Below are 12,100 nucleotides of genomic sequence, written 5' to 3'. Positions count from 1 at the left end.
TCATGCTTATCATTCTTGCATTCCAATTATATTAACATCCCAGTTGTTATTAACAGTTAATTGGCCCTTTTCTTTCTCAACTGCTTTAAAACTTAGGTTTTACTTTTCTAGTATGATTTTAAGAACTTTATGAAATCATTTAAGAAATTTTGAGCTTTTTAGCCTCAATAAACCGAGTCTTGTGCTACAAATCCTTCTTTCCATTTGTATTTCATTACATGATGCCCTGTTTATCTTCTTGCTTATTATTCTTCCTTATAATTTTGTGGCATTCAATGTCTATGGCCTGTTTGCCCACCATCACATCAGTAATCACTCCCCATTTTTTGTCCCATTTATGTCATTCTGCATGCTTAATTCACTAACTTTTTTTCACTTTTTAAAAGGATTTTTCATTTTATATTGGAATATAGCAGATTAACAATATTGTGATAATTTCAGGTGCACAGCAAAGTGACTCAGCCATACATATACACACGTATCCATTCTCTCCAAAACTCCTTAGTTCACTGACTTTCAATGTCATTCAGTTTCCCTGTCCTCCTCCTGCCATCCCTCCAGTTGCCACACACACACAGCTGTGATTCTTTTCCTCCTACCATACTTTCCTTCCCCCTGAAGTAGCCATGAGTCCTCAGGAAAGCTTTCCTATTTCCACCGAAAGAACTGTCAACAGACAGCACTCACGAATGCTAGTTTTGATTTGTGCTGCAGAGCTCAAACGCTTATGTTGCTCTCTGAATTAGAGATAATAAACAGGTCTACTACTCAATATCATGACAATCTTCAACTAAATACCACTTCTCCCTCCATTCCATCCACCCGATACTGTCATATAAAGTCCCTCATGTCAGATGAGTGGAGGGAAACTCCACAAGAAGATGGCATGCCTCTCTATCCTTATTTTTTCAAATAAAGTGACAGACACATAAATAAGACCCTTAAACTAAATGTTATGGCCCTCCTTTTTGATTAGGAAGGATCTTTGGTTGAATTTTGTCATTGTTTGTTCCTGAATTCAAAAGAGAAAGAAAGAATAGCTTATGAAGAAACTGATATTCAGTATCCTGTATGCAAACTACTTGGCAGAGTTACAGATTAGACCCTTTACGGGTTATCAATACTTTCTTAAATATTCTATCTTAGTACTTACTTGGTGGTCCAGTGGCTAAGGATCTACCTGCCAATGCAGGGGACATTGGTTCAATCCCTGGTCTGGGAAGATTCCACATGCTGTGGGACAACTAAGCCAGTGAACCACGACTACTGAAGCACGAGAGCTCTAGAAGCCCATTTGCTGCAACTAGAGAAAGTTGCAGCAACGAAGACTCAGATAAGCCAAAATAAATAAATTAAAATAAAAAGAAAGGCTTAAAAATTATATCTTAAATGAACATTTGTTAAATGTATCTGAGCCTTTTCTATGGCTTGGTGCTACCTTCAAGGGCCCTAGTGTCTGGTAGTAGCTGGGGGAGTTGAGTCACACAGAAGGGTAGGGGGTGAGGCAGAGATAAATCCATGTATAAACAGTAGACTTTTTGTGGCATCTGTGTTCATTAAGTCTGTCTTAAATGGAACAAACTAGATTCCAAACAAGCAGTCACTGTGTGGATTACTTTGACCTCTGACCGCTGTCGCATTTGACATCATTACAGTTTGTTTTCAAATCTCCCCCTGTCATCCCTTTAGCAACACCCTTTTGCCCTCTCTCCTCTCTCCCTGATGCTCCCCTACTTCCACTGGCCTCCCAGCATCCCTCTTGACTGCACCTGTCCTCGATGGTCTGCAAGGCCACATGCTCTAAATTTCTCTCCCTTCCCTTCCCCTCATTCCAAATATTAAGTTTTTCTTATCCTCCCGGCTTCTTACTTGATTATAGTTCTTTAAAAGACTGAACTAGACCTATTCTATATTTTCTTGTTGGCATGCAGAACAGAGATCTCATACAGGGATATAGCATAGTATAATATAACATATGCAGTATAATATAACATATGCATATAGGGAGTATAATGTATGTAGTATAATACAACATAATGTATGTAGGGAGAAGGATATTGACTCTATCCCCAAGAATCATGCTGGTTTACAGGCTGACTGATAAAGTGTTCATGGGTAAACATGCATTAATGCTTTAACTTTCTTACTAAATATTTAAGTATTTTTCTTATAAAAATAATCATGCTCATTTTGAAAACTTTAGCAAAAAATTATATGAAGTCAAGACCCTCTTTTCTTCTCACTCTCCAGTGTATTGTCCAGAGAAATGCATTATTGGTGTGTATTCTTCTAAATATGTTCTATGCATATATACTCACACAAGTACATTTATAGATATGAGATGCTTTCTAATACATATATCTATGTTCATAGATATATAATTGAATATTGATATATATATATATATATATATATATATATCTCCTGGAGTAGGAAATGGCAGTCCATTCCAGTATCCCTGCTGGAGAATTCCATGGATAGAGGAGCCTGGTGGGCTATATAGTCCATGACATCACAAAGTCGGACATGACTGAGTGACTGAGCACACACACAAAGATATGTATATCTATGAATAGAGATAGATATCTTTCTTTTAACAATCTTGGAAAAATGCCTGATAGGCTTGCCTACATTCTTCAACAGTGAATACTGGACTGGACTTGAACCTTATGGCTCAGGTTTATCTGCATGAACACCTGTCACCCTACACCAGTACTTTAGAGCCTACTGCTTCCTGAAATCCTGTGATGCCCTCCCAAACTGCCGAGTTGGTAAATATTTCTTCTTCCAGTAGTGACAGAGAACATTGTATTTTCCCTGTGCCTGGTTTTAGCATGTCTTTGACTGCTGCTTAGCTGTCAGTTATTGCTTTATGCTGCTATCAGCCTGTTTATTTCTTTCCCCCTAATTTGCCACCTCTGATTTACTGTATATTTGCAAATTAGATTACTAGCCTCACTGTGCTGTGCTTAGTTGCTCTCTCATGTCCAACTCTTTGCGACCCTATGGACTGGAGCCCGCCAGGCTCCTCTTCATGGGGATTCTCCAGGCAAGAATACTTGACTGCGTTTCCAGGCCCTCCTCCAGGAGATCCTCACAACTGAGGGACTGAACCCAGGTCTCCCACATTGAAGGAGGATTCTTTATCGTCTGAGCCACCAGGGAAGCCCAGGAATACTGGAGTGGGTAGCCTATCCCTTCTTTAGGGGATCTTTCCAACCCAGGCATCAAACCAGGGTATCCTGCTTTGTAGGCGGATTCTTTACCAGCAGAGCTACCAGGGAAGCCCCACTAGCCCTGCTGGCAATGTGCACAAATGAGGGCAGAGAAATTCTGAGAGAGGACTTCAGAGGGTCTTCTTGAGATGTGTGTATCTTTGGCCACGGACTCTATTATTTGAGAGTTACCTGAAGAGTCCCATGACAAGCTGTTGGCAGATTCTGAGACCATTCAACACAACCAAGATCGTCTTAATAAGTGTCCCTAGCATGGGGTTTGATTCAGAATTGGGAAATGTCTTCAGTTGTCAGAGATGCAAAGAATTCATCTCTGACCTAAAAGAAAATGTATAGCAACAGTAATAAACTTTTTGCCTAATAGGTCCAGGGCTGCTTAAATTTGAAGTCATATGAATTGTGAAAGTAAAAATCATCATTGACTTCAACATTTGGACATATTAAAGGCAAAAGAAAATACTGGGGTGGGGGTGGGGAGGGAAAACTCTGTCAGTAGCTTTGAGCTGCCTCATTTTTTTTTCATGGAAAAATTGTTACAAATGGGTTCTTCAGCATATGTTATTAATTTCATTATCCTGGCTTCTTTCCAACTAAGCATCAAGCCCTGGTTTTTGTGATTTCAGTTGCAACTAGTAAAACTCATGTGGGCATTAACAGAAACAGACAAGGGATTTTTTTTCCCAAATCAACTCCAAGTGACTATTTTAAAGGCTTTTATTTTATGAAACTAGTTGGAACATTTGTTTTTGTCGATCAGAAAATTATGCTTTCCTAAAATATTGTATTCCTAGCTTATACCAACTTTATTTGAAGAAACTTGGATGAATTATTTATACAAACAGATAAAAAACTTAAGTAATGTTTTAAAATGTATCTCATTTGATAAATGCTGGTAATTTTTCTTTTCTTACTGTATTACATAGATTTTTGAAAATAATGAAGACTATGAAAACAAAAATGCTTTTATTCTAGATGAAATTGTGATAAGCCTTTACAAATAGAATGATAAATTTAGTATTGAAATTTTACCTTGAAGGGTTATTTATTACACCCTTTGAGTATATAGTATATATGTATATTATAATTTTATTGTGAAAAATTATCATTCAAGTCACAGAAATGCATGGGAATTAGCATCTTCCCTCATTTTTAAGCTGATATTTATTGAAAGGCAATTATAAGTCAAGCATTTTAATAATACCATTTACTGTTTATCCAGAACTCATTGTATACCAAACAACATGGCAAGTGTCTTATATATAGTTCTTTTAAAGAAATCGTTACATATCTTTGATCCAGATATTTCCATCCCCAACAACAATAAGGAGCTAAAAATCAGAGGCAGTAAACATGTCTTGCCCAAGGTCATATTGCTAATAAATATAAATGGGGAATTCAAATCCATGTGGCATCTGACTCTAAAAACCAGGGTGGCCAACTGTTTCAAGTTTTACTGAGAATGAGGAGTTGCATAGGATGAGAAATTTTGATCCTAAAACTGGAAAACTCCTAGTGACCTGATATGGGGTGATTACCCATTTAGAACCTGTCATTTTACCTGCCATGGTAGCCTGTATCTTGGTCTGCCCAGGCCCTCATGCTCTCTTGTTTCAAATCCCATCCATTGCCTAAATTTTGCATTCTTTATTTCTGTCTTTTAATCCTGAATAGTAGTCTTCATACTATATAGCTTAATATTTTTTTAATCTTCCTAAGAACACAGTTGGCTAAAAACTCAACATTCAGAAAACTAAGATCATGGCATCCAGTCCCATCACTTCATGGCAAATAGATGGGGAAACAGTGGAAACAGTGGCTGACTTTCTTTTTGGGGGCTCCAAAATCACTGCAGATGGTGATTGCAGCCATGAAATTAAAAGACGCTTACTCCTTGGAAGGAAAGTTATGACCAACATAGACAGCACATTAAAAAGCAGAGACATTACTTTGCCAACAAATGTCTGTATAGTCAAGGCTATGGTTTTTCCGGTAGTCATGTATGGATGTCAGAGTTGGATTATGAAGAAAGCTCAGTGCGGAAGAATTGATGCTTTTGAACTGTGGTGTTAGAGAAGATTCTTGAGAGTCCCTTGGACTGCAAGGAGATCCAATCAGTCCATCTTAAAGGAAATCAGTCCTGACTATGCATTGGAAGGACTGATGTTGAAGCTGAAACCTCAGTACTTTGGCCATCTGATGTAAAGAGCTGACTCATTTGAAAAGACCCTGATGCTGGGAAAGACTGAAGGCAGGAAGAGAAGGAGACAACAGAGGATGAAATGGTTGGATGGCATCACCAACTCAATGGACAAGAGTCTGGGTAAACTCCGGGAGTTGGTGATGGACAGGGAGGCCTGGTGTGCTGAGGTCCATGGGGTTGCAAACAGTCAGATATGACTGAGCTACTGAATTGAACTGAAGAACATAGGACTCTTGAAATTGATATACCATTCTACACATGCATTCATTCATTTATTCAACAACTATTTATTGTGTGCCCTCTATGTTGCAGACACTGTGGTTACAATGGCAAACAAGACAGTCTTGTTGTGGAGCTTACACTGACATGAAAGGGGAAAGACAAGAAACTAATAAGTCTACTTTACATTTGCTGGTGATTGAATGTGTGAAGTGAGGTAAGGAAAATAGAGATCGGTCATGATTTGTTATTTTATATGTTGTCACCAGGGAAGATGTGAGCATTGATGAGACAGCAGGGAGCTTGATATGAAGGCCCTGGGCTGGAGCTGAGAAAGTAATGGAAGTTTTCATCAGATAAGAACTTCTTCATGCTATGCTAAGAAAATTATGGGAAATCCATTGTGTGGGAATGTGAGGTCCCTCTTTTTATTCTTCGTTCCTTTCTCCATCCAGAAAGCATAAATGCTGATGGCACAATCTAGAAAATGCTTCCCTGAAAGTTTTGCAATTTGGCCCTGGTGGCCAGGATCAAGTTAGATGTTAGTACTGGGTGTATGCAAAGAATAGCAAAGTGAGGAAGAAAAATTACAGCTACTAAAGTCTCATGTTTCTGAATTTTATCATAATTCATAATGTATGGCTTGAGAAACTCAATTATGCAATTTGAAGATTTCTTGGGCCCCAAATCAAATTAGACATCTATTGTCAGTAAGGAAGTTTTCTCCATTTTTTGGGGTCCCATAGTCTTAGCTATATGAACAAAGCAATAATAATGATGATAACCACATGAATGCCTTGCATTTGGTTAGTGATTTACAGTCTTCAATGCCCCTTTCTTAGCATTATTATTTATTTCTTACAAAACCCAGTGAGGCAGGCAGGGAGCATACTAACAATACCATTTTATACATGATAAAATTGAGGTCCCTAAAAGTAGACGTTGTTCAATGACTAGTCAAAGTCATATATGTAGAAAGTGGTGGAGCCAGAATTAAAACACAGACCTTATTCTTAGTTCAATGTTTCCATGGCTGGTGTGCATGTCATTTTGAAGAGATGACACTATTGGAAAGTATACACTCAGGGGAAAATGTCAAGTCAATAAGCAGCTTTCTCCTCTGGTGATACCAAGCACCATTTCAAAGTCAAGTACCTCAACTCTCCTGCATAAGGTTGAGTTCCATACTTATCTGTGAGATTCTCTTCATGGCCTGAAAGGTGAGAGGGCAAGTCAGAGTTCATAATCTCATTGTGTCACTCACCTTTCTTCTGATCATCTTCAGATTCTCATTACTTTTTCTTCCAGAATAACTATTTCATCTTTATGAAAGTAGAGCTACCAGCCTTTTCTCTCTCACTCCCACACAGGAAAAAGGAAAACATTAAATTTAACAATGGTCTCAATGGAGAAAAGTCTATCACTCTCTGTTTCCCCCCAAGATCTTCCACTTTATCTACATACTCAAATCTCAGATCCTCAGAAAAAAATCTACTTGATTTTTCACCCTTCTTCAAATTACTTTCCAGTCTCTCTGATTCTCACAGCTAAATTTCTTTCAAAATTTTTTCTTCTCTGTCTCTTTTATTTTTCCTCACTCTATTCTCCCTTTAATCTATCATTAAATGTTGTAAGTTTTGCTGTTCAGATTGCCTTACTCCTCTCCATCTGCTGGGACTATCCTAGCTTCAGCTCTTTTATCTCTTTCACTGAACTCAGCCTCTCACTGGTGCTCCTGTCACCAGCTTCTTCCTCATTGCATCTGTCCTCACTTTGCCATAGAATGATCTTCCCAGTCCAAACGGATCATGACAGTCTCCATTGCAAAGAATCCTCTGTTGACTCTTTGTAACCCACAATATGTAATCCGAATTCCTCAGCTTGGCACACAAGACTCTTCACAAGCTGATCCAGACCTCCTTTTCAAACTTTATTTCCTGCCTCAATCATTCTTCCTCCTTTCATGGCTCCACACAGGTGCAAATGCTCTTCCCTCTGCCTGGTAAATACTCATTCATCCTCTAACAGCCAGCTCAAGGGTCACCATCTCTCATCCCCCTGTGGGATTTCAAAGTATTTTGATTATACCCTCTTTCAGCAGTTCTTGCCATATGGCATGACCAGTTTCCCCTTTATGTATCCTTCTCCTTGAGGATGCTGTGGTGAGTTCACTGCCTAGCACACCAAAAATTTAGGTTCACCATAAATTTTTCAGTCAATACTGATAGGACTATAGAAATGCTTGAATGGAGTCAGGGAATTAGGAAACTTTATTGCATAAATATCAACATATACATCCTTTTTTCACCACAAAGGAAGAAAGGTTCAACTGTACAATCAATAACTTACATAAAAGTGTGTGCTCTGTGTGTATATGCGTTTGCCCTAGTAACTATTCCCTAGGTGTATTTCAACTACTGTAGCTTTAACAGCTGTCATACATGTAAATATTGCAATAAATTTAAGCTTGCAGTTTTATGGCATGAAAGTGAAAATGAAAAATTCCAGTGAAACACTAGACTGCAGCAGTATCAGAGGCTAAACATTACAGATCGTATCACAAGACGTAAAACCATATAAAGTAGTGAACCTTTTTTGACCTCTGACAAAAATGCACCATTAAGGGACTAATAACTCATAGTTTTTATAATTAAAAGATAGAAATATATCACCAACTGTGAATTTTAGCTAATTCTCCATTAAAATAAAGGCAATAAAATGAAATATCCAGTAATATTTGAACTGTTATTTCACCCTATTTTCTTGTATTTTCTAATTTGTCTGTCATGGGCATATATTATTTTAATAATGGGACAACAAAATAAAACCTAGCATACTTACATAACTGTAGACCAAAGAAAAGTTAAATTAAGAAATGGTTAGATGTAATTTTTAGCTGCTTATATTAGAGATTTCTTTGGATTTAGTAGACTTTAAGTTTTCGTTTTTATTAGACAGTTTGGTTTGTTGTAATTTTGTTTATTTTAAAATTATTTTTATTTGTGATGGTAACTTTGCCACGTAGAAAACACAATTATTAAGATTTATTTCCAGATTCTTTTTCTAGATTTATTTGATCTGCTTTCGGCCTTTAACCTAAGCCATGCTGGGCTTCCCTAGTGGCTCAGATGGTAAAGAATCTACTTGCAATGTAGGACACCTGGGTTCAATCCCCAGGTTGGGAAGATCCCATGGAGAAGGGACTGGCTCTCCACTCCAGTATTCTTGCCTGGAGAATTCCATGGACAGAGAAGCCTGGCAGGCTATATAGTCCATGGGGTTGCAAAGAGTTAGACATGACTGAGTGAATTTCACTGCTACTGTTCCTCTGTTTTTATACTTCTATATTATGTTTTTAATAACCAGAATTTCTTGTCTTCTTATTTTTCTGAACACATGAATTTGAGAAATTCTCACTGAGATTTCCACTATATTGATACTATATTTAGAACCCAATTTGAGGAAAGTTGCCATTTTCACATTAAGGATCTTATCTATCATTGTAGAAAGATTTCCTTTTTAAGATTACAAATATGGTAAAGAGGTTAAAGACAAGTTCAATAAAGCCAAGATTTCAGAGGAGGTTTTAGATAAATGCCTGATTTCTGGATCCAAGGCCAAAATGTCAATCTCTCCATTGTCACAATTGAACATTTTCTTACTACACATATATTTTTCATGATAAAAATGATTTTGTCTGCTTTCAGCTCTTAATTGTGTATGCCGTAGATTCAGATGACTTGCGTATTTTTTTGATTTGCATATGTAATATAGTGTGCCTGGAAAGTTCAATTTAGCTTTCATTTAAAAGGTAAAGAAAACATTATTTATCTTATAATACAGGAGGGATATTACCAGAGGGAAAAGGAAAATGATCAGATTAAGCTAATCTCATAACTCTCTTCTTTAAACAGGGGTAAACTAGACCTAAAGGCATTCAGATTCATGTGTCAATTTTCTTCTTGATCCTAGACAGTTAAAAGTCATGAGCTCCTCATATAAGGTTGGCTTCATGAAAGAAACCACAGTGAATCTATTATGCGAGAGCTCTTATTTCAGGATGTTGCTGCTAGAATCCCTTAGAGTTTTTCCTGTAACCTTGAGCCCTCCCTCTAGACTTCATTCACCAGTCACACACAACTATGTATATTATATATTACAAAGTGAAACTTTAAAAAATTTTCAATTAGATTATGAAACAGTATTTTTAAAAGTATTTTTAGAGATTCTTCCCACTAAACTTTGTAGTTACTGGCTTTATTTATGGCTGTATGAAATAGCTGCGATTCTTAAGATAATTTTCAATGAACTTCAGCTTTGGCCATTCTGTCACCATGCTAGCACGAACATTTGGCTGTTCGTTTGATTATTTATAAAGGCTGGATTGCAGTCTGTGAATTTGCCACTGCATTTTTTTCTTTTTTATTGGATGTTTGGAAGTATTATAAGAAAAACAGCATAGAAATAATGAAAAATGTGGCATCTGTTGGAAATATGGTAGTTTAAATCTTACTATTTCCCAAACATGAATTTACCTATAATTAATTTCCTTTTCATTTGGGCAAAACTGCTTCCTGCTGCTGCTTCTAAGTCACTTCAGTCATGTCTGACTCTGTGCATGGACGGCAGCCCACCAGGCTCTCCCATCCCTGGGATTCTCTAGGATAGAACACTGGAGAGGATTGCCATTTCCTTCTCCAACGCATGAAAGTGAAAAGTGAAAGTGAAGTCCCTCAGCGACCCCATGGACGGCAGCCCATCAGGCTCCTCCGTCCATGGGATTTTCTAGGCAAGAGTACTGGAGTGGGGTGCCATTGCTTCCTAGTCCCTAACAAAAGAGTCAACATTAGGATACTGGTGGTTCAAATGGTAAAGAATCCTCCTGCAATGGAAGAGACTCAGGATCAATCCCTGGATTGGAAAGATCCCCTGGAGAAGGGAATGACAACCCACTTCAGGATTCTTGCTTGAAGAATTCCATGGACAGAGGAGCCTAGGGGCTACAGTCAATGGGATTGCAAAGAGTTGGACATGACTGAGCAACTAACACTTTCACAGGAGCACAAATACTGGAATTTTTCAGGAAAGCAAAATTCTTTCTCAAGTGTGATTGTGTGTGTGCTCAGTAGCTCAGTCATGTCTGACTCTACAACTGTTGCCTGCAAGGATCCTCTGTCCATGAAATTCTCCAGGCAAGAATACTGGAGTGGGTAGCCATTCCCTTCTCCAGGGTATCTTCACAACCCAAGGACTGAACCCATGTCTCCTGCATTGCAGGCAGATTCTTTATCATCTGAGCCACTGGGGAAGCCCCAACTATATTAATTCACCACATAACGATGATATTTTTTATTCCTCCACTCTTGCAGGAGTGTAATAATTGCAACTCTTTTGAGAAAAGTTGCCTTCACTTATTTGATTGTGTTTTGTGATTATATCCTATAACCTTTGCGCCCACCTGTCAAGTACAGCTTATTTACAGCGTGTCAGTCCATGGTGAGATCTTGGACTTTAATTTAAGAACAAGGAAGTATTTTAAGAAAATATATGCAGCTTAAAAAGATCATTTTGCCGAGGGCATAATGGATTGAAGGAGACAAACTAGAGACAAGGAAGAAAGACAGTTAGAACTTATTGCAATAATCTAGGCGAGATATTATGCTGGCTTGAGTCAGGTGTCCAACCCACAGTGGAACACACAGAATTGTTCTTTGTGGTAACTCTCTAGAAAGTGGAAATATTCAGAGTCATCTGCATAAAAGTAGTGATTAAAGTTGTGGAAGCAGAAGGGTTTTCCAAGAAAAAAAAAAAAGAAGAGAGCTAAGTACAGAACCAAAAGGAATGCTAAATTCGAAGGAAAGGATCAGGAAGAGACATGAGATCAAGAGCAAAGTACTGAAGAGAACCAAGTAGTGACTAATGGACAAAACACTGATCTATTAACTAGGACAAACTTTGTAGAATTCTCTTTGACAATCTTCCCTGCTGGTAGCATAGGCATCTTTTCTTGCATTTTGTTGCTTATCTGTGAAATCTTCATGAATGTAAAGATTAATTTTGCAAATCTCATCTAAAACAGGCAGAAACTGAATTTAGTATAACTATACTATGCAGTTGAAGTACAAAAAGAAGAAACTAAAGACTGGGAATTTAAAAAGTAATAAGAAGTATGCAGAAGGAGATAATGGCAAGAAAAAAGTATAGTCTTAAGTTGGTTGAGATGAGGGATACTAAACATACTCTCTAGAGTTTTTTTCAAGATGGTAGCTGTAAAGAAAGAGCTTTCTCTGACTTCCCAGCTAAGATGAATTACATACTCTCAGATCCTGAATGATTCCCCATTATAGCATTCCTCAAAATTGGAATAAAATGTAACTATGTAATTGATTCATCAAAGTCTGCCCCCTTCCCAGGATGGAATACAGGTATCTAGAAGTCAAGGACT

Source organism: Oryx dammah, unplaced genomic scaffold, assembly GCF_014754425.2.
Source record: "Oryx dammah isolate SB20612 unplaced genomic scaffold, SCBI_Odam_1.1 HiC_scaffold_4, whole genome shotgun sequence".
Classification (NCBI taxonomy): Eukaryota; Metazoa; Chordata; class Mammalia; order Artiodactyla; family Bovidae; genus Oryx; species Oryx dammah.
The sequence above is the reverse complement of the archived record's forward strand: the minus strand, read 5'-3'. Positions refer to the sequence as shown.